Source organism: Pleurodeles waltl, chromosome 6, assembly GCF_031143425.1.
Source record: "Pleurodeles waltl isolate 20211129_DDA chromosome 6, aPleWal1.hap1.20221129, whole genome shotgun sequence".
NCBI classification, from domain to species: Eukaryota; Metazoa; Chordata; class Amphibia; order Caudata; family Salamandridae; genus Pleurodeles; species Pleurodeles waltl.
Window position 1 is genome coordinate 1,529,976,664 of NC_090445.1, and position 22,299 is coordinate 1,529,998,962.

The window sequence follows — 22,299 nt, forward strand, 5'->3', positions numbered from 1 at the left end:
TAAAAGGCAGATTTTTGGGAGGTTCTTCTCCTGTTTGGCGTGCCTAGCTCATGGTTTTGAAGTGTGCTGATCTGCTTATTGCTGTGGCTTTACAAACGATTATGTCCAACTGAAAAGATACTCCCAACATTATGTTTGTCAGGTGGTGGAACACATTATGTTATAATCATAGACTAGATAGCGCAAATGCAACATCCAGCAAACAAATTAGATTTGCGATGGTTGCCACTTTTCTCCTTTTTATCTAGACACCATGACAAGTTCCTTGTTGCAGATGACGTTTTTGGCCTTCTATGATTATTGGCATACCTTTTTTATCTTGTATATTTGCTGTTACCTTTTCTACCTATTTATTGATGCTTGTTAAATCATAATATTGTAATACCTCTTTGCTAACTTTCTTTCTTTTCTTGGTAGGGCTTTTCCGCCCCATCCTCCCTTCCCTATACCTCTTCTTTATCTTCCTTTGTACTGTTATTTCCTGAAAATGTATCAAATGCTATGCAAATTATTTCAGGTTATTTACGAAGATATGCCTTTTTACCACAGTATGTTTATCCTATATTGTTCTACATTGTTGAATATGTATAGAGTGGACACAGCTTCTTTTGTAATTATTATTGATATTTCTCACTGTTATTTTTTTTTGCTTTTTTTTGTTGAAAAAAAGCATTTTTAAACAAAAGAAATCATATGGGATATTGCTTGTGGGAAATGTGTTTTGGGGCCTCCCTTTTTCATGGCTCCTGCTTCATGAATCACTTCAAAACTTTTGAGGAAGGCGCTGAGGTAGATTAACTTTCTTTTTGAAAAATGTCATCGCTACTGTGTAACATACATATATATTTATATATATTAAAAAAACAGTAGTAGGCTCCAGAGTTTTCACAACTGTGTTACTCCTAGCTTCAAGACACTTGTTGGACACAAAAACGAGAAAGACCTCACACCAACTCTGTGATGCGCAGATGAAGCCCTTCTTCCTTGTAGACATCAGAATGACTGTAAACCCACTGCACCTACGTCCACCTTGATGGAGGCCAAGTTCTACTAGCGGTCATCCCAGAGCTCAATAAGACACCCTTGATAGTTTTCTATATGCAATCGCTATACTGTTTGTAGCCTTACGAAATGTATCAGAAGTGGTAGACAAAGACATCCAGGGTCTTCGGTCTGCCCAATGGCCATCCCGAGGCCACCTATAAGAGCATTGAAGCACATCAGTTGGATGTGTAGGCTGTACTAAAAAGCCTGTCCCGATTAATTTCTTCCTGCAAAAGTACCTTTTCAATTTACCGTTCTGTTGAAATGATATTGTAATTGAACTTATGTAGCGCTCTTTTTCCTTGACAAGGCGCTAAAGTGCTTTAATGTTACATACAGCACAAATCCAAAAAAGCACCGACTTCCTCCTCTGAGCTTGTAGACATCCATTGCTGCACAGCTCACTTAGGGATACACAGCCAGTTTCAGGAAAGCGGCCGAAAAAATATTTGTGGCAGGTGACTTAGCACATATTGTGTGAACTACAGCCGGTGGTTCACTGTTATCAGACGCAATGATGTCATTGACTGGTGGTGCAAGCTCAGGCTGGTTAAAGGGTAATCATATTTATTTTGCTTGGGCAAACAGCGCCAATTCCTTACGCCTTTTCCGCCCTGCTGGGGTTAACGGCCAATCTCTTTGTATAATTTTAACAGAATGTGTACTGTACACAGAAAAATGCAGTGGGGGAAGTGTGAAAAACAGACACAGGATACCTCGGTTTTCTGAATGCCAGTTCCAAAGTAGCAGATCTTTTATGGCGAGCAAATGCATAATGGGATCCTTACTCCTAAGAGGAAAGTGGATATGGGCATGGGATTCATTTGCAGAGGCAGCTGGTGTTTCAGCATTATAGAGAGGGAATGGTAGGGTTATAGATTTCGTGTTTGTCGGCCGATTCATTTAAGAGTTTAGAGATACTCGAGAAAGGCAAGCCCGTGGGGGAGAGTATCTTAAACTGGAGAAGTACATGTTTTTGAGACAGGTTCACAAAATTAATGATGGATCTCAGGCAGTGCCACTGAAATTATGCGATTCTGCATCTGCTGCGTTTCATGCATCATTGTGGATATGCCACATAACCCCTCATCTGCTGCATGATTTGCCAAATTGAATTTAAAAAATGTGCTTCGATATCAGTCGGATAAAATAAATCTAAAAATGTGGCAACACGTGTTGGTGCGCAGTAGAAGGTCCTTTGCAAAACTAGACTAATCACCATTTAATGTAGATTTTCCTAGTAATTTATGACGGAAAGTCTTAATTTTATTAAAGACATGGGGGCGAATATTATGCGTTCTTTTCTTACTTTAATTCAAACAGCAGCAGTCAAGAAACTACAACTCCCAGAAAGGTTAGCTAACGACTAACCAATGGGAGCGAAACCATAACCTGAACTGGACCAATAGGAAGGGGCCATAAACCATAGAGAGCACCCTTGACTGCAAGCAGCCCTCTTTTCTTGGAAAAGCAAGTCAGATAGAGTCATGGAACAAAGGATAAATGAGACCAACAATTGTTAGAGATAAAATGATGGAGCACAAGTCTTGAACCAGGGCGATGAGCCGAAAGGACGATGCTTGAGGAAGTTGATTCCGGACAGGTTGTGATGACATCTCCAGAAGACTCTTCTTGAGGATGGAACCGATTGCACTAGGAGAGTTACCCGGAAGCTGGAGGCAGTGCTGGAGTCGCTGGGAGGGAAATAAAAAGTACATATTAGTAGAAGTACTGTGGTGGGATAATATTCACCTCCGTGTCTTTAATAAAATTAAGACTTTCCGTCATAAATTACTAGGAAAATCTACATTTTATGACAAGACCGGAGGCTCTATTATGCACGTTTAAAGCTGGTCAATAACTAAAGAAGAAGCAGTTCTGACAGGTTTGCAATAGAAAGTTTTGAAAACATTATCATTTGACCAGTCAGCCGACCTGAAAATGTCCTCTAAAGTGGACCCAATAGCGAACGCTTTTGAGGCCATAGCTCCCCTGGAGGAATGGGCTCCGAAAACAGAAATATCTATTCCCGCTAGGGACATAATCAATTTGATCCAGCGGGCTAAAGTTGACAAAGACACTGGATTGTGAGGTTTTCGAAAAGAAATTAACAATTGATTGGAAGAGGACGTTCTCAGGTTAACAGTTCTTTTTTCGTATTCTTTTAAACAAAGACCAACACATAACTTAGGCTTGTCCGGAAAGAAAGGGTAGAAAACTGAGTGTAAATTAGTTTTGGTGCATTTGGAAATGTGAAATAGAACCCCTGAAGGTAAGAATTGTCGGGCAGAGACATCTAAGGACTTGACGTCTGAAGTCCTTTTTATAGAAATTAAGCATAATAACATGGTAAGTTTAGCAGAGAGCATTTTGAGGGAAAGGCTTGGGTTATCTGGCCAGGAGAGAAGGAGATTTAAGACTAGGGAGACGTCCCAGAGATAAGAGTCCTTCGCGGAAGGCGGCCTAGAGAGTTTGACTCCTTTCAGGAGACGGCAGATTAACGGGTGAGACCCAATAGGGTTTCCGTCGATATATGAGTGGTTCATAGAAATAGCCGATCTGTAAAGATTTATTGTACGGTATGACTTACCTAAACTCGCTTGGGCGGCTAGGAAATTAATAATAAGACTCAGATCCGCTGAAAAGGGATTGGAACACTTTCCCAGACACCAGCTTGACCAAAGAGCCCAAGCTGACTTGTAGGCTCTTCTCGTGCCGGGTGCCCATGCGTTATTGATGAACTCTGTAGCCTCTGACGAAATAGCATGGGACTGTTGGGTAGACCGGAAATGAGCCAGGCTGAGAGTGTTAAAGATTGGTCGAGGATCAAATTGTGAGGTTGATCGAAAGGATCGAGAATGAGGGATGGAAATGTCGGGAGTAGAATAGGGAAATCTACTGTCAGTTCGAGAAGGGGAGGGAACCAAACCTGAGATTGCCAAAAGGGGGTTAACAGGACAATGGATGCTCTCTGGCGTCTGACCTGGTTCAGGACCCTGTTGATCAGGATAAAAGGAGAGAAGGCGTAGTTGAGGGAGCCGGACCAATCCTGTAGGAAGGCGTCCGTAGCCAGAGCCAGTGGATCGGGACGCCAGCTGAAAAAATGAGGAAGCTGGGTGTTGAGTCTGGTCGCAAAGAGATCTATGTGGAAAGGGCCCCATTTCCTTTCTATCTGGTGAAAGACTGACTGGTGTAATTTCCAGTTGCTGGAGTCTGTGAGGTGGCGAGAATGCCAATCTGCATTGGAATTCAAAGATCCCGGAAGGTATTCTGCTAAGAGGGAAATATTGTGGGACAAACAAAAATCCCAGAGACTCTTGGCTAGAAGAGCCAGCGGTTTGGACCTGGTGCCCCCTAGACGGTTGATGTAACGCACCGCCGATATGTTGTCCATGCGGAGCAGAATGGAGCAACGGGCTCTGTTTTTTGTGAAACTTTTGATCGCAAGGAGCCTGCAAGAAGCTCTAAACAATTTATGTGCAATCTGGACTCCTCTGAGGACCATATACCGCCAGTCGAGATCGAACCACAGCGGGCGCCCCAACCCGTGAGACTTGCATCTGATTCTAACACAAGATCGGGCACAGAGGAGAAGATGGACCTGCCGTTCCAAGCTTCTAAATGGGATATCCACCATTGAATTTCCATCCGGGATTCCTGATCTAAGGAAACGAGATCGGAGTAAGCAAGGCCTCGACGAAGATGAAGGATTTTGAGGCGCTGGAGGGCGCGGTAGTGGAGTGGTCTGGGAAAGATGGCCTGGATGGAGGACGAGAGAAGGCCGACGACCCTCACGAGGGTTCTGAGAGAGATAGCATCTTTTTGAAGAGTTAAGAATAGTTCTTTTTTTATTGCGGAGACTTTGGACCGGGAAGGAACAGAGCCGCCGAAACTGAATCTATTTGAAAACCGAGGAACTCTATTTGTTGACAAGGTAGAAGAACTGACTTTTCGTGGTTTATAATGAAACCGAGATCTGAGAGGAGAGTGGAAGTAATCTGCAGGTGAGATAGTAAGGATGCTTTGTTTTGGTGCATGATCAAAATGTCGTCGAGATAAATAATTAGTCTGATACCTAGGGAGCGAAGGAAGGTTACAACCGGTCTCAATAGTTTTGTGAAGCACCAGGGGGCGGAAGATAGGCCGAAAGGAAGAGAGGAAAAGTGATAACTTTCTGAATTCCAAAGAAATTGTAAAAACTTCCTGTGAGAAGGATGAATAGGAACAGTCAGGTATGCGTCCTGTAGGTCTAGTCTGACTAACCAGTCGGACTGGAGCAAAATATCCCTGAGATGGATAATAGTCTCCATCTTGAAGTGCCGATAGATGACAAACTGGTTGAAAGATTTCAGGTTGATTACTGGTCTTAGTTTTTTGTTCTTTTTGTGGACGAGGAATATGGAACTGGTGAACCCGGATGGGTCTGGTGTGCAAGAATGGATGGCGTCTTTTTTTAGGAGAGATTGTATTTCTAAAGAGATTAGAGAGGACATTTCCAGGTTGCGGAAACCCCTAGTTCTTTGGGGGTAGAACTGAGGTTTGAACTCGTGAGTGTAGGAATTGAAAGAACTGGCATATCCTCTTGAGCCTTGGTTCCTGTATGTACGGCCGGTAAAGCGGCTCCTGCCTCTACCGGCCCGGGCGAAAACACGTTGGTTAAAAACTTTTTTGAGGTTTTGTTGGGCTTTGTCCAGGGATGAAAACGTTGAGACGAAACGGCTAACATCCTTTATAAAATTATCTCCAAAGAGTTTCCCGTCGGCCTGAATGCCGGGGTCTCGAGTGGCCAAGTTAGCCAACTTGGGGTCCATTTTGAGTAAAAGACCCTTGTGTCGTTCGTGGATAATAGCCGAATTCGCATTACCCAAAAAACAAAAGGCCCGCTGAGTCCAAAGGGAAAGGTCCAAGGGATCAATAGGTGAATCCTCTAGTCTGGCTGATTCGGCTATGTCGAAGATTCTTGCAAGAGGACCCACCATGTCCAAAAGCTTGTCCTGACAAGTGGTCCAGGCCTTATCCACTCCCTTACGGGGATCTTTATCAAACTTGGTAAAGAAAGTGATGAGAGAATCATCAATAGTTGGGGTTGCTGTAATGTTGGAGTCTAATGATGGCCTAGGGCATTCTGATTTTAATTTGGATCTGATTTGCTTGTCTAGGGGAAGGCGTAGGCGGGAAGAGATGTAATCGCCTACGAGGTCTAGTGGCAACCATTCTGTTGAGTTAGGGTGTTGAATGAGGGAGGGATCGAAAATGGGCACACCCTCAGAGTCAACTACACTGGTAGAAGGACCACTTGCCGCAGTTTTGATACGTTTGGGGGAAGGGGGGGACAATGTATCATTCTGATTGTCAGAGTGGGATAAGTCATCCAAGTCCTCATCGTCCGAGTCCAAAATCTTTGAAATCACAATCTTTTTAGGCACAGAAATATGCTTCAGTTTAGATTTGCATTTTGATTGAGTTGCCGTGTTTTTGGCTGAAATCCCCTCCTTTGAAGGAGGCCTGGGAGGAACCAAGTCCTCAGTCTGGTGTGAGTCAAGCTCACTTCCTATCTGTGCGCCTTTACGTGATTTGGAAGAGGATAGTTTCCGTTTTCTGCTTTCCCCCGCAGAATAGGCCATAGATTTGGACATCATGGACAAGACAGAATTTTCAATATTTTTTGACATTTTTTGCATAGACGCTTTCATAGCGTGCTTTACTGAGGACTGGATAAATTTGTTCAAATCTTGAAAAGATTCCTCATCCTCCTGAGAGGAAGACCTTGAGGGAGAACTCCCTGATTCCATGGCAAAAAAAAAAAAAAAAAAAAGTAAAAGTAGCAGAAAAATGCGAAGTTCCAGCAAAATGTTAGAGATGCAGAGCTAATAAATGGTTAACAGGAGCAACACGCTCCGAAACTAAGCTGGCTCCTCCCCAAGGCGGAGACCTGGAGGGGAAGGAATTTACTAGCCACGCGCGACGGCACCGAGGAGACAGCGGAGAGAACGCTTTTCACTGGGGCCGCCGCGAAAACAAGGAAGCTTGAGGAACCGAACGAAGAAGACACGCCGCGCTGGCCTGAATGCCGAACCGGTAAGCAGGATTTCCTGTCAGACGCGCGTTCAAACGAGACGCGCGCTGACAGATTTAAACGAACTGCGCGAATGGAACGCTCGACGGAGCGCGCGCAAGAGAAACCGAAGCTGGAAGATGGGGGGTAGGGGGGGGGGGAACGGGATAAACCGCCGCGAAGCGGTAAACGGAAAGTAGAATATACAATCAATGCTTAAAACAGGAAAAAATACAGTAAAAACCTTAAATGCCTCAAATAAAAGAGAAGAAAACAAGAAATACGTATGAGACAAAAGGAGAGTACTTATCTTGACTGCGAGCAGCAAGAAAAGAGGGCTGCTTGCAGTCAAGGGTGCTCTCTATGGTTTATGGCCCCTTCCTATTGGTCCAGTTCAGGTTATGGTTTCGCTCCCATTGGTTAGTCGTTAGCTAACCTTTCTGGGAGTTGTAGTTTCTTGACTGCTGCTGTTTGAATTAAAGTAAGAAAAGAACGCATAATAGAGCCTCCGGTCTTGTCATAAAATTACCTGTTGCTGTACTTGAGTGTTCAACAGTTACCGGGCGGAGGGGATGGCTTTACCCAGACCCAGACAGACAACCCACTATTGTAATACTTTCACAAAATGTGCTCCTTAAGGCCGCAGAATTTAAATTTTCTTCCCACATAATTTAGTCAATCCTGCGGCATAATTTGATCCTCCTCTGTCGCATATTTCCAGTGACCATTGCCACAGGTCATAGAAACAGCTCGAGCGAAGCGAAATAAAGATTGTGTCCCGAGGAACGAGCTAGCTCGTGTGCTCGGTGGTCCGTGGAAGAGACCTGGAAATGGAAAAAAACTTGGTCCCCTCAAACTTGGCTCCCCTCAAACTCATGAATAAGGCACTCGTTTACCCCGTTTGTATAGCGCTAACGACTCAAAGCTGTCTACTTTGAAGCACGGAACAAGTCCTAAAGCAAATTTGAGAACTAATCAGCATGTACATTTAGGGCGGTGCGAGGGGTGCGGCCGCACCTGGTGCTGACCTGGATTGGGGAACACTGACCTCAGGAGGCGCACTGTTTAGCAGTAACTTACGAACCTTGAGATTTAAAAGCACCTGCTGAAAAGTTCCTTTGGTGTCCAGCCTTCAAGAAAAAATTAAAATGGCAAGATACCTCTTGTGATCAATGTTCCTGCTAGGGAGGGAGATGGGAGTGTTGTCTAGTGGCAGCTTTGACTCACCATAAAGTAGCCTAGATGGTTAATGTACCTACTACAAAGAACAGAATGGTATTGTACGTGGATAGCTGAGTGGGATCACTAAAGCCAACCTTTACACGTGTGAAAGCGGGGCTATGGAGAAATGAATAGTAAATTTGCCGGGTGGTAGTGAGTAAATCCAAAGAGGTGGTCATGGGGAGGAGGGTGCCAAAAAAGACTATTGCACAGGGCACCACCAGCGCTAAAGCCGGCCCTGTATACAATGTGCCTCTTCGTCAGAGGAAGGGCTGTCACAACGGTAACACGCCCTCCCTCTTTTGCGGGCACAGATAGGGTGAAAACTTGCAGGGCCCGATTCAAGAAGGTACTAATGTGTAGTAAAGTTATGAGTGTGGAGTCTCCCACTGGTGGTGGAAATTCCGCTCTCGCAGTGGAATCTCCACACAGCGCACTGCAGAGAATACCCTGCAGAGATTCCACCATGAGTACGGACATCCCGCCATCAGTGCGGAGACTCTGCACTTGTAACTTTACTACATGTAAGTACCTTCATGAATCGGGCTTGCAATTTATAATGTATGTGCATCAAAATTATTTACAGTATATGTTTTTATATAAAAATCACATGCATGAATCTCATTGTGATCATGCTTTGGTTTTATGTGTGCTCTTAAGAGCCCTCACGACTGTGTGAGAACTTAAAAAAATATATATATATATATTATCGTAAATGGAAATGGAAAAATAATATTTGAAACCCCTATTGTAAATCACATGTATATTTTTACACATATTAAGTGAGAGGTGACCTTATAAATGACTCAGAAATGGCAACATTTGAAAACAAAGAGATGAGCCTTATTTGTTGATTTCAAAATGACAATTTTCAGTGAGTAAACCAAATGTTCAGCCCTTGAATGTTAAAATGCCTAGGTGATAAGTGTCTGATAAGTGAGAAATGGCTTGACACTGCAGCCTTACATTCCTGGTTTTATGAGAGTGGGACAGGAGGGTCAGTCTCATCCAAGGGAGCACCCTTGCCCATCCAAAGTCCATTCTGAAGAACAGTGTTCTTCTGTGTTTTTTTTAAATGTTTCACGTACCTGCAACCTCTCCTCTGTGCCTACCACTTCACTTGCTTGAGAGCTGAGGTGAAAGCACTTTGTCACAGCTACGGTGCCTCCTTTAGGGCAGGGGATCGTCGCCCCACTGCTGCCAGCACCACAAAAATGAAAAATAGAACGGTAAAAACCTGTAAACTTCGCACTTGTATAGTGCACTACTCACCCGTTAGGGTCTCAAGGCGCTGTACGCATAGCGCTGTGGAACCCCTCCTGGCTTTTCCCAGAGAGGTTCCCACTCCTGGACAGCCCCAGGGTGAAGCCAGGCATCCAAGCGCAGTAAGGGCCCTTGTGGAGATTAAGCAAGCTGTTGCCCAGAGTTACAGAGTGGGACCCATTCATTAGATTAGGCACCGAGGCGAGAATGATCTGGTCCAAGGGAATTGAGCCCAAGACCCGCCAAGGTGGGGAATTGAACCCTGGTCCCGGGCCAGATCTCTGCATCAGGGTTTGCCGCTCTAACCATTGTGCCACACTTCTCCGCTATACAACCATTTTATTACTGTTTTAGTTTTCAGTGTCCCGAATCAGCTCGAGCCAAGTTTTGGGAAGGGGCCATCACTGCTGGCTGGAAGCAAGGGCGCAGGGGTGGTGGGCACTTCAGTTTAAAGTGCACATGTCACTGTGGCCAGCAGTCTTGCGACGGCCAGCCTGACATGCACTTTAAACCTCTCCACCCAAGCTGTCTTAGATAGCTGGATGGACAGCGGGCACAGGTCCCTGGGCCTGAATGGGCGTCGATTAGGGCACTCCAGCCAATCCTGGAGCTTCTCTCATGTTGCCTGAGCAGCATGAGTGCCACACCAGGATTGGTAGAGGGGACTCCCTTGCTGCCAGATTGCAGGACGCAGAGGGCCAGCGTAGGAGAGGACTGGAGTAGATAAGTTTTCTTTATTAATTTAGTGTACCAGGCAGTGTGAGAAATTCACACTGCCTTCAGCCCTAACTCCAGAGCTGATAATCGAGACCCGTTATAAACACTGTTCATAACAGACCCCGTTTGAGAGTTTTGGTGTTGGGCCTAAGGGCATTCCTGATCGTTCCACTACTTCAAACAATAAGAAGCCGCCACTGCTTTGTCGCTGCATCAAATGCAATGCTTTTTCTAGCTCTCACTGGAAGGGGGTACTCTCAATGTCAAGGAGTGGCAGAGTCTGCCATGTCAGACTTTAATGTGCACACAGTCAGTTGACAGAGCAGCCTCTTTTTTCATAGAACATTTAGGGACAGATTTAAGAGACCCTACAGCCTCCTTGCACCACAATAGCGCCTTTTTTTTAATGCTAATGTGGCCCAGCGAGGCCAAAATCGGCACGCCAAATTTACAAAGTGGCGCAATGCATGCATTGCACCACTTTTTAGCCCTTTGCGTCAGGCATAATGTATGCAAAGGGGCGTTCCCCCGTTAAAGGGGGGGGGGACAAAAATTGGCACAAAGAAATCTAAAAGATTTCTTTAAGTTATTTGTTTTGGCACTTTTAGCGCCTGCTCAGAGCAGGCGTTAAAAAGGAGGCACACCGTTCTTTACAATGGGCCTCAAAGGGCTTTGCAGGATTAGCGTAAACACTTTTGACGCTAATCCTGCAAAACTCTGAACTAGGGTAAAAAATGTTGACACTAGTTCCCTAACTACTGCATTGGTGTGCCGTATATTGGATACAGTGCACACGTGGTGGCATTAGGAGGGCGCTAAGGGGCGCAAGAAAAGTGACGTTGCATTGGGTGCAGCGCCACTTTTCTTAAAAATGGCCCTTAAAGCCTCATGAGATGCTCGTAGGACCCCAGCTGCTTCAATATAATGTGTAAAGATCTCTGGATTACATTATTTTTACACCTCGAAATTCTCCCCACTTTAGTTTATAGATTTTTTAAGAATAGCATGGACAACTCTAAAGCACGTTTGACGTGATATGCTCAGGTGTGTGCTGTTTTAACTTTGTGTCAAAAACATATAGGCTGCTTTTTGTTTCACCTACTTTCCGTCAAAGAATAGACATGAAAATACATGTCAGGCCAGAAAAAGTACTGGCAATGTGGCAACCTTCAGTGGATGGCTCATGATGAAACAGGTAGTATCTCGGAAAGGATGGTGGGGCTGGTAGGAGTCAATCACACATTTGTAAAACCTTGAATATATTGTTACGTGGCATGCCACGTAATCTGTCCTACTCTTAGCCTACATTCAAAGGTAACACAATCCTTATTTCTAAGGGTGCTTTAAAGTAATTTTCTTTTCTACATTTTTCCTAAAACCCTATTATTCTCTGATTACCGCTATTGCCTCAAGTGCTCTAAATGCTCCTCGCCTTTTTTGCAAATAATTATTTGAGAGAAACTGCAAGTCTCCTGTAAAATGGTGTTTCTTTCCTGTTCTTGATCTATGTTCCTGGCTCAGTATGCATTAAAATGTACAATTGATAGGTTTTATTTAAACTTATTGAGGGGAAATCCATCTCCCCATAACTGCAAATAATATTGTGTTCAGTTCTTATCAGTGTTACTTGTCCACATTTTTGTAAAAAAACAAAAACAAAAAAAACTCACATTGTAGGCTTCCCTAATCCCACAATGTGGGGAATTGATCGGTTTGATGCATGGATTTATGAACTCTCAGGTGACAATTGAGGAAGACCAGATTCCAGCCATGGTGTGAAACTTGATCTGACTCCTCACCAGGGTCCAGGTGGAACCACCAGGACCTAAGGCACAGCAGTTGTAGAAAATGTCTTTAGTGACGTTTTGCCACCATAGGAAAGTTGCCTTTACTGGTTCCAGCTAAGAGAGACAAGACCTTCAAGGTCTGAGAGGAAGGAATTTGCTCAACTAAATGCAGCGGCAACACCATTATGCCCAGTTGTAAAAGACAGAAAAGATAAATAAGATTATAAATTCTGCTTGAAGATTAGATGGTTCAAGAATATTCAATTAAAGACTGCGAGCAATAAATATACATGATTGTAAGTAGCAAATGTTTGCATTTGCAACTTAAAGGCTTGGCAGTACCCAGCCTCACCATAGAAGCAAAAATATTTTGTGAGTCATGGGTAATCTGCAGCAAATATCAAAAAGCAGTATTTGTCAACTCAATGGGCTTTCATTTCCATCATGGGTTTCCATATTATACCAGTAAATTTCACTAAATCTCTTGTTGGTCAAGGGTCTTGCGAGCCTGAGCAAGGCAATACCGCAAAAGCACAGTTCTGTGTGTCCAGTCTAGTGAAGGGCGTTTTTAGATACCTTCTTCATTCAGTTGATTGTACGGGCAACACGTTTCATACATTGGAAAGTCTTTGATATAACTGCAGAATCTAGAGCGACCAGCAAGGTACCGTTTATGCACACTTGGTATTGTTTTCCCGATGAGAAAAACCCAAACCTTAATCACAAAAACTTCCTCTGACAAATGGTAAAAAGCAGGTCCAGCAGATAGGTCTGCAGCTTACTGCAGGAGTAGGTGATGAGCACTAGCGCAACATATTTTCTTTGAGTAAAAACATCTAGTTCTAGTCAGTGTGACTCATCTTCTAGATGTTCCATCAGTACCCTTTTACATAAAGTGTGCCAATCCAATTTGCGAGCCTCTAGCATATGCAATGACGGTTAGTATGTAAATATGTGAATGAAATGAATATGAGGGATGCCCTCAAACCATGCAACTCCAAACAAAAGCAGATATTTTAGTATAGTTCTCTTTGACTTTCTACTTTCTTCTGCTTAATGCCAGGTCTGGACAAAGCAGGCTTCCTACCCAGGGTTTGCTTGGTTGGGCTAAACTCCAATCTAATTTGCTCTTGTGAGGAAGAGATAATTAACTCGACCTGAATATGATTCTGAACAAGCTACAGGGTTCAGTGTAAAACCATTTTGAGAGTTTCCCTAGTTGTGCCTCTGCACCTTAAGCCAAAGTACATGGAAATATGGTAATTCCTGCATCTAGGATTGGCTTTGCCAGTGGGCCTTAGCGGTAAGTAAATAGCTTGTGCAACAGGTATATTTAAGAAGCAGCTTCCGGTTTTAGCAATGCTAGCTGATCATGATAATTACCTTTATCACTGAACCAACCTAGGGTGTCTATAGGCCGATGATTTGACAACTCCTTGACCATTAATACACCACCGCCATCGTTTCTTGGACTTTCTGCCAGATACTGAAACATTTGTCTTTGTTGTACTTACTGCCATCTTATTGTTTACACAGAACTTATAAAGGGCACTTAATTGATGCTACATGCAAATACTGACCCAGTTCAATACGACTGCGTCATCTACGTTCTGTTATATTAGTGTCAAGGTTTCCCCGTGTTTTGTGGATAAAGATCTGTGATGCCTCAAAACAGCCCCTATGTCTGCTACATAGAGGATGAACGAGGGAGGAGTGAGCACACAGCCTTGGTCCAATACTCAAACAGGACATCCCATAGGGGTAATACAGACGTGCTGCTAGGCTTTATTTAAGCCCACCTTAAACTGTATTGCTGCAGGTTAGCTGGGATCAGTGTTGGTTTCCCCAGCTGTTCCATTTATTCCACAATAAGTTGTATCAGTTCCATCATATGTGGTTTTGAAGTCGATTAAACCCGCATACAGGAGTTCCCCTTCATTAAAATCTTTGTGGATGACTACAGGTAGTGCTAGAATTCTGTCAGCCTGTTTGAAAGAATGGCAAAAGACTTTGAAGTGCAACCCAAGTTTCTAGTTCACGTACTAAGATTTTTGTGTAATGTTTGGCTTCAACATCAAGAAGTGCAATTAGAAAGTAGTTTTATGGGTCTGTGCGTGGGCCTTCTTAGGTCGTGCCTACCAGACAGTGCAGGCTGGCTGGTTGTGAAAGACATAATGTGTTTCCAACAACAGCATACAGTTGCTGGAAGACTGCCCATAACTTACCGTTGGTTGACTTTATTGTCACTCTTATTTGCTTACTTTCTGTTGGAGGGCTTTCCTTGATTGATCCTGTCCATGTTGTGTTTGACGCTCTTACTGAGCATAGCCTCTTTATCATCACTTTGATTGGCTAGCTTATATGCTTCATCTCCTCACTTTTAGAGAACTACACTTTTCTTTTTGTATAAGCAGTCCATGAGAGAGCATGTGCTTTCCAGCGGTCTTCCTCATGTGATTTTCTCCAGACCTTGAGGTTACTATCCGATAGATGCTTCTACAACATCCACTGCGTTGCAACTGTTCCGCCCACTGTGTTGCTTCTCTCCAGCCAACCATGTTGGTCCATCCCACCCCACCTCCCCTAGCCCCTCATATGTGTTCATATTTTTAGCATTCATGCTAGGTTTAAAAAACATTTCTTGGTAATTTTTTTAATGTACTGACCCACCTCGGATCGGTAAATAAAAGGAAAAGAGTCTGTGTCCTTTTGCAGACGTGCAGCTGTGTCATATGCATGCATGTGTCTATGAAATTATGAGGTAGGCACATCCTCATATTTTATTCACTATGCTGTATAGCATGGCTCAAACACATTGGTGAAGCCAGCAGGTCTCACAGGTGAGACCTATTGCCTTTACCAATGCTTGTTTATGTAGCAGGCACAATACTGCCCCTCCCCCCCCATTGGTCTGGTATATCTTTTTTGATTTTTGCCCAATTCACCCATGCATCTTCCTTGCCCACCTAGATGTTTTAAGGCTCCTCCCCGATTGGGAATACTGGAGCCTACTCTGAAGTATATATATAACCCTTCCCCTTAGATATGCTGATCACTCTATGTCATACCCAGGGCCGCTGGAATTATGCTGAAGGAGAGACCAATTATGTGGCAGGATTGATTAAATTATGTGGCAAAAAAGGCAAATCATGCGGCATATTGCGGCACATTTTGCAGTAGTATTACTTCATAATTTAATCATTTTTAAACTTGGAAGCGCCTCTAGGCATTGGGTGTACCTCTTTAGCACCAGTTTAACACCCAAATATAGCTGTAAGCAACAGAAAGGTGACCTGTCCAGCTCTGCAAGGGGACTTTCACTGCACGGCAACCCCTGCTGCTGTCTTTTTTAGTAACTTTTGAACCGTTTGAGCTAGAAAAAAAATGTTTTGTTAATATTTGCAGATGTGGCAGACGGATTATGTGGCAAAAGCAGCAAATCTGTAATTGTTCAAAAATCACTGTGGCCGCATAATCGCATAATTCCAGTGGCCCTGATCATACACCCAGTTTTTCTGAAAGCAGACTCCCGGTGATGCACAAGCGCACAGGTCTGGCCAGTAAACAATGTGAAAAGTCTTGGCCTAAGCTTGGGCTTTTGACATAAATTAATGGTGGGCCCCAAATCTCACAAACAGTAATAATCTGGCACCTATGCTTACACAGGATAGGACATTGCAGGAAGCTCCACAGTCTGTGTGAATATTTGATGACCGGACCCATCCCATGGTGGAAGAGTGTGAGAAACTTTACTGGGCCTTAGAACCCAGAGGGAAAGATTCAGTGAGGTAAGTAGTGCTGTTGGATGCTACCATCAGTATTACATCACTAAAGTCATTGGGATTGTGAAAAAAACAAGTGTCACACAAAGAGCAAGTTCAGCAAATGAATTCAGCAGGAGAGCAGTGAGAGAGTGGTATGTAGTCGGTGGAGCATTTTGGTGCACACTGTCGTAAATATAACTAACTACTAAAGCATAGTATTGAAGAGCCCAGTTATTTACAGGCAGCATATTTTCTATTGACATTGCCACTAAATTTGCAGAAATGTACAGTTTAATTGATAAATCGATATAGCATATAAACAAAAAAAAATCCCATAACTAAGTATAGTGTCATGATTTGTTTTGATCCTATTAAAATATTTGTTTTCTTCACTCTTCCGAATTATAAAAAAAAATGTGCTTCGTTGGTGCTTTCCTAACTACTGATATATTCTGAAACATTTGTATAGTTCTTTACAGGTATTTTATATTTTGTAATGTGCAGAAGAGAATGGCATTTACATCTTTTCTTTCACGCTCCCTGTATTCCAGCAAGATTGTCACATAGTTCACTTTACAAAATCCTCCCACTTTGCACCCAGAGAAAGTAAACACCAATTTCTGAGTTAAAAGTACACATAACATGACATCGTTATTCACGCAGCAATCACTGCCTGTTAACTGTACTTTGACATTGGTGGCCTCTTAACCTGAGCACCCAGGCCGCGAGCGACAGGTGCAGCGTAGCCACCTTTGTTAGATGCTCGTTGTGCCTGACGTCAAGTCTCTGGCACTTGGACACACCCGGGGGAGGGAACCGGAATGGATTCAGCACTGCTTCCTTCACATCCGGAAAAATAAAGTAGTCGTTTGAAGAGAGACGACCCAGGCAACCTGTTAAGAAGCAAGGCTTCCTCTTTCTTTCAGTCAAAAATATTGGAATCACTCAACTGTTTTTACCACCCCCGCCCAAACACCCCTCCCCCCAATATATCTCACCCCAGAGTAAATCAATGAGGAACAAGTGCCCTCCTCCCACACAATCAATATTGGATGTTTCCAGATGTCGACTTCTATTCCGGGCATTGACCTCAGTTGTTTAACCACTGAAAATAAGACTGTTTTCTTTCGGTTCTACCGTACAAAACCCCACACTTCTCGGTTTACCCAGCTCTGGCTTTCCCGGGCATACAATTTGGTATTGTTGCACTTGTAAGCAAGTATACGTGCACCAGAATGCAAAGAGATGTGCGGTTCAAAAATACACACCAGTACTGGATCGACATTAAGAACATAAATGTGTAACCTGCGTACCAAACAGAATATGTTTTGTGTTTTACTTAGTGGATCAAGGCACACAGCAGAATTCTTTTATGTTTAAAGCGTCATATACCACATAAACTGGAATCAGAGGCACATCACATTATACACACTTTTTTGGGGGGAATAGAATAATGCAGTCTCATCACCTCTTGAAACTAAAGAAAAATAGCTGCAGAGAAGTGGACAGATGTCAAGACTTAAGCCATAGGTAGCTCCAACACGAGGACAGCTGTGTACATTGAGAGAGTTAGCCAAACGGATGCCAATCAGTAGCCATCCATTACTAAGGATGGCACCAGGTATACAGATATATGCCAGGTAGGGGGTATGGAAGTAAGGAATGAAAGGACGAAATATCACAAAAAGCGAAAGCCAATGAGACTCAACGTTCTGAGAGGAGGACTTTGGTGACAGTCAATACACTTGAATAAACCATCATCACAATGTTTTTTTGCAGTGTGTCTGTTATAACACCACAGATCACCCACATAGAGAAAAAAGTAGAGGGGAGCTATATTTAAAATAATCTGTGGAAGAATTAATCAAGGTCATCAGGGCAAGCCGCTCTGCAGAACAGAGATGACTCTATCAGGGTGCCCCCTTAAGGGTTGGGGCCCTGTGCCAGCGTGCACTTTGCCCATGCCTTAAAATGTCTTTGCCACCTAATACATAATAAAGCTTATTTACGAAAGGGATAGCCAACACTCCGGCTCGCCTGAGATCCACGTGGGTGCCTCGGCAGTTTCTACTTGAGTGTCAACAATAGTGTGGCCACCATGAGGCAATGCGCATTGAGCGCAAGCCGCAAGCATCTGCGACATCATGGACCATCATTGGATCCATGGGCAGTTATACTGAGGCGATGCCCTGGATGTGGGCTAGAGCCTCTTCGCTGAAGATCTAGCTCTTCCCCTATGTTCCCCGCATGTGGATTATGTACCCCACCCCTTTCAAGTCACCACACCTCCAGTGACCTCCAGGTAGATAGTGTGAAGTCTAGATGGCACCTGGTCCCACCCACACGGTATTTGATGTGATTTTTCCTTGTGGTGTGTGGAGCTCGGGGATTGGGGGGGGGGTGGAGGGGCCGAGGGGAGGTATGTTAATGCCCTTATCGAAATCTTCTGCCAAGACAGAGGGTAAAAGGTGCCAAACACACACTTCTCTTTAGTTGTCTTCAAAAGCGATTAGTTATTAAACGTCTTCACATAGAACCGTCTGTGGTTTATATAATCATGGCGCTCGGTTACCCATTATTTATCCTCTGTGCAATCATCACACTTGACGTTGTTAAACTTTACAAAATGGAAAGGTACTTACATGTTGTTGAGTGTTTTCAACGCGCTGTTCTGTTCACGAGGTGCCCAACTCTATCGATGGACACACACCTTCCACACGAGTAATGCCCCTACAAAAGGTGTCGATTTGGGGGCGGGAGTTTGTTCGGCTCATGTCCCCGGATCCAGCCGAGCGCCCGGCCGGTAGTGTACAGATAGATTCCTCCAGCCAGCGGTTTCCAGCATCTGTTATCGCAGCCTTGGCTGGGAGAGCCGGTGGGAATCTTCGCCTGGTACCATACAGGCCCCGCCACTTCACAGGCCAGGAATTTTACATTGAATAATTTTTAACTTCTGCTTTGAGAGGGTAACCAGTGTCTGCACGTTTTTTTTTCTGTCAGGTCATGCGTAGGGAGATTAAAAAAAAAGGATTTTCGAAAAGGCTAAAACAAAAGCCAAGGAAAGAAAATAATTGCCTAAGGGAGGATATGGCCGTGCCCTCGGTGATTTGTGTGGTTTGTTCATGAACTTTTCGCATTTTGAGTCTGGCTGTTATAAGCCTTTGGGATGTCATCTGGTTTAGCGTGTAGTACCTAAGGCAAGGAGCAGGTCTTCAAGTATTTCGTCTGTGCTGTGTTATTATGCAGCATGTTATATGTAGGAGGCATTCATTTAACAGCGAGAGAGAGCACATACGTTTGATTACCCTGAGGAAGAGTATGTTCAGTGAAGAATAGGCTGCATTATTTTATTTATATATTAGTGTTTTATAGCGCCTTTATCCAAACCCTATGACACATCTGGTGTGTGTGAGGAATGTCATCGAGTGTGGCCAGAAAGGGGGTGTGCATGTAAGGGAGGAAGACCAGTTTTAGCGACGGGGTAAGAGACTAGTGTTTCTGGCTGTGAAGAAGAGTGGAGACATTCCCCAGACTTCCCCTATGCACTTGCTTTGCCCACAAACCAAAAATAAAATCTGCCAAAATATTCAAAAATTCACCTCTCTCCTCCAAAAACATAAACAAAAAGCTCCTACAAACTATTGTTAAAACATTGTTACTTTTTAGGATTTAAATTTTTTGTAACATATTATATTTAAAAAAGTTCTGGAGGATTGGCTCAACCTGAGTCAGGATTAATCGAGGCTACCTTAAGGGATATGGTAACGTCATTTTACCTTAGAAAGAATTTCCTGTCTACATAGATGCTCTCATTCACTGTACACTGCACCCCCTAAGATTCTATAGCTATTGCCCTAATCCTTACTGGCAGCCAGGGGTGGCTCCTTTGCAATGGTGAAGGAGCGCCACCCCACTGACTAAAAACCAGCAGCTGAAAAATATAACAGTATTTTACTATCATTTTATTTTGCAGCTGCTGGATTAGCCTGCATGTGCAGGGAGAGGTGGGGCTGGGCATTGGGAGGGCGATGAACAGTGGAGTGCACTAAGTGCGCCTGTCAGTTTGGCCAGCTGTCTTAGGCCATCCAAACTGACATGGACACTTAGGTTTCTCCAACCCAACTGTGTTGCACAGCGCACTTGAGAAACTACACAGACTCCAGTGCACTGTCTGAGCAACAGACCAAACCGCTCACACCAATCCTGATGCAGCTCTTGTGCTAAGTATAGCCTGAGAGCAGTGCCAGGATTACGTGAGGCACCTGTGCTGGTGTCCCAGGACCTGCTGGGACACCAACATAATCGGGAGGGAAGAGAAGCAAGTTCGCCGGAGGTGGACAGGTAAGTTGTTTTTTAAATTTAATATTATTTGTTTTTTAATTATTCTTTTATTGTCCCTCACCCCCTGGTCGCCCCCCCTTGAGATCTGCAGCGGCCACTGCTGCTGGCAACCCTTCACAACACACACACACCACTGTCTCAGGGCCCATTAGAAGCTCCACACTCCACACTCCACAATCCCATGACTTTCCACCTACATTTGATAGCTTCTTCACACTATACCAATGTGGCTTGTCACCTATAGAAATATATTGTGATATACAGTTCTGTACATTACAACCCCAGGACTCTACACCTATGGTCCAATGCCTTACAGTTACCTCTGTCTACTGCACTACAGGACCCTCATATAAAGAAGTACGAAGACTCTCTAGAACCCGGCTGATGCACTTTTTTGGAGTACGGCTACACATTTAATCCTGTTCATACTGTATACATGTGAAGGTCTCTGCTGCATTAGGTGTGCATGAGAGAGTGCAATGGCCAAAGGGAAATTTGGAACCGTTGGCCCAGGAATGGAGGGAAGGCTGTGTGCTTTGTGGGATACATCACAACGCTTGTGCTTAAGGCGACGTGTGTGATGATGGCACCACCGATTCAATAGGTTTCTCTCAAAACAGCTAGGCAGCCAATTAATACAAGGGGTATAGTCTAAGATATTGTATTGTGTACGGCTAGGGGTGCTGGTCCTAGCTGTGCCAGACTGCTAAGTACTTTTATGTGTATCTGTCCTCCTTTTCTTGGCAGGGGCTCCATGTAGATGAAGTATGACCACTTAATCAAGTAGTCATGCTAGTTTGTCATTCCACAAGAGGTTGAATCATCATAGTGGCGACTTAATGTTCTTCCTGCGGCGTATCTGTCAACCACGTGAACATTAGGGTGCAACCAGGCTTGAAATCTCTAAAATGTATTCTGTTGATAATCCTATGGACAAACCACACTAGCCTGAAAGTTACCATTCTACACCCCTGAACTGTGAGCGGACAGGACAGGCCTTTTAAACTTGACCAACTGTTTTATAGTCCTAAACTTACTAAAGCACGTGAGTGATCTGAGTTAATTTTTCTTTTTATCAGCCATCCTTAAGTAGGGAGAGGGGTCCCTTGATAGCATGCCATGAAACTGTATTTCAAGTAGTGGAATCTGTGTGAAAGGCATGGGGTGATATTGCCCTGGGTTTCTGGGTTATTTTCAAGCTGGAATCGGATTTGAGTGTCATTACTGTATATTTGGAATCTCATTTGGTGGTGTTCTAGGAGATGTGCCAAAGACTGTATATAGATGTTCAATGCCATACAGGAAAATGCTAAGCTCCGGTGTATTCCCTATAACACGCGGGAGGATAATTCCACCACACCAATTTATATTTTTTGACTGCAATAGGAGAGGAGGTTTTGGGTGCAGGCCAGGGTTTCCTGAGATATCCCAACCCACTTTTCCTGCCTTTCCAGAACAATTACATGGTCTACCATTTCATAGATTGCTAATAGTATTGAGACCAACTTTTCATTTTAATCGAAATAGTGGAGAATGGGTTCTCTAATGTCTGTCCAGGCTCATTCAGTTCCCCCACCTTGTTTAAATCCACTTATGGTCAAGGAGGAGGTAGTTATGTAAAGTTTATTTCTAGAGTTGTCTTGAACCTCCCTTTCTGTGATTTTGCTGATGTTTGGAAGGCTGTGCAGATACAATATCAGATTAAAATATTGTGTGGACAATATATTGTGTCAAGAATATCGAGGACAAAATATTGTGAAGATACGTTTCTATAGGTAAGCAAAGTTTTGCTATCAATAACTCCAAATATATGTACCTTGATGATATATATATATATATAATATATATATATATATATATTTAGAGGAGGAGTTAACAAAAGTAAATCTATAGTTATCTATTTGCACGTACCTTCTTGATATTTCAGTCGTCGCTATTTTTTACACTATATTCATTCCACACGATGTTTGCGTTCCCGATATTCTGTTAGTGATCCGTTTGGATGGTTAGACAATAGTTACTTGTCTCATGAGGATTATGATTTTTTTTCAGACATGGGTTAGTTAGTGTCAAAGACTACTCCTTTCAGAAGAGAGGTATTTATCAC

General features: G+C 43.6%; 1 long non-coding RNA gene across 1 annotated transcript in view; it reads right to left on the reverse strand.

The window, feature by feature from the left end:
- The window catches only part of LOC138301061 (uncharacterized), a 330,240-nt gene that overhangs the window by 62,900 nt on the left and 245,041 nt on the right, over positions 1–22,299 (reverse strand). The window lies entirely within an intron of this gene.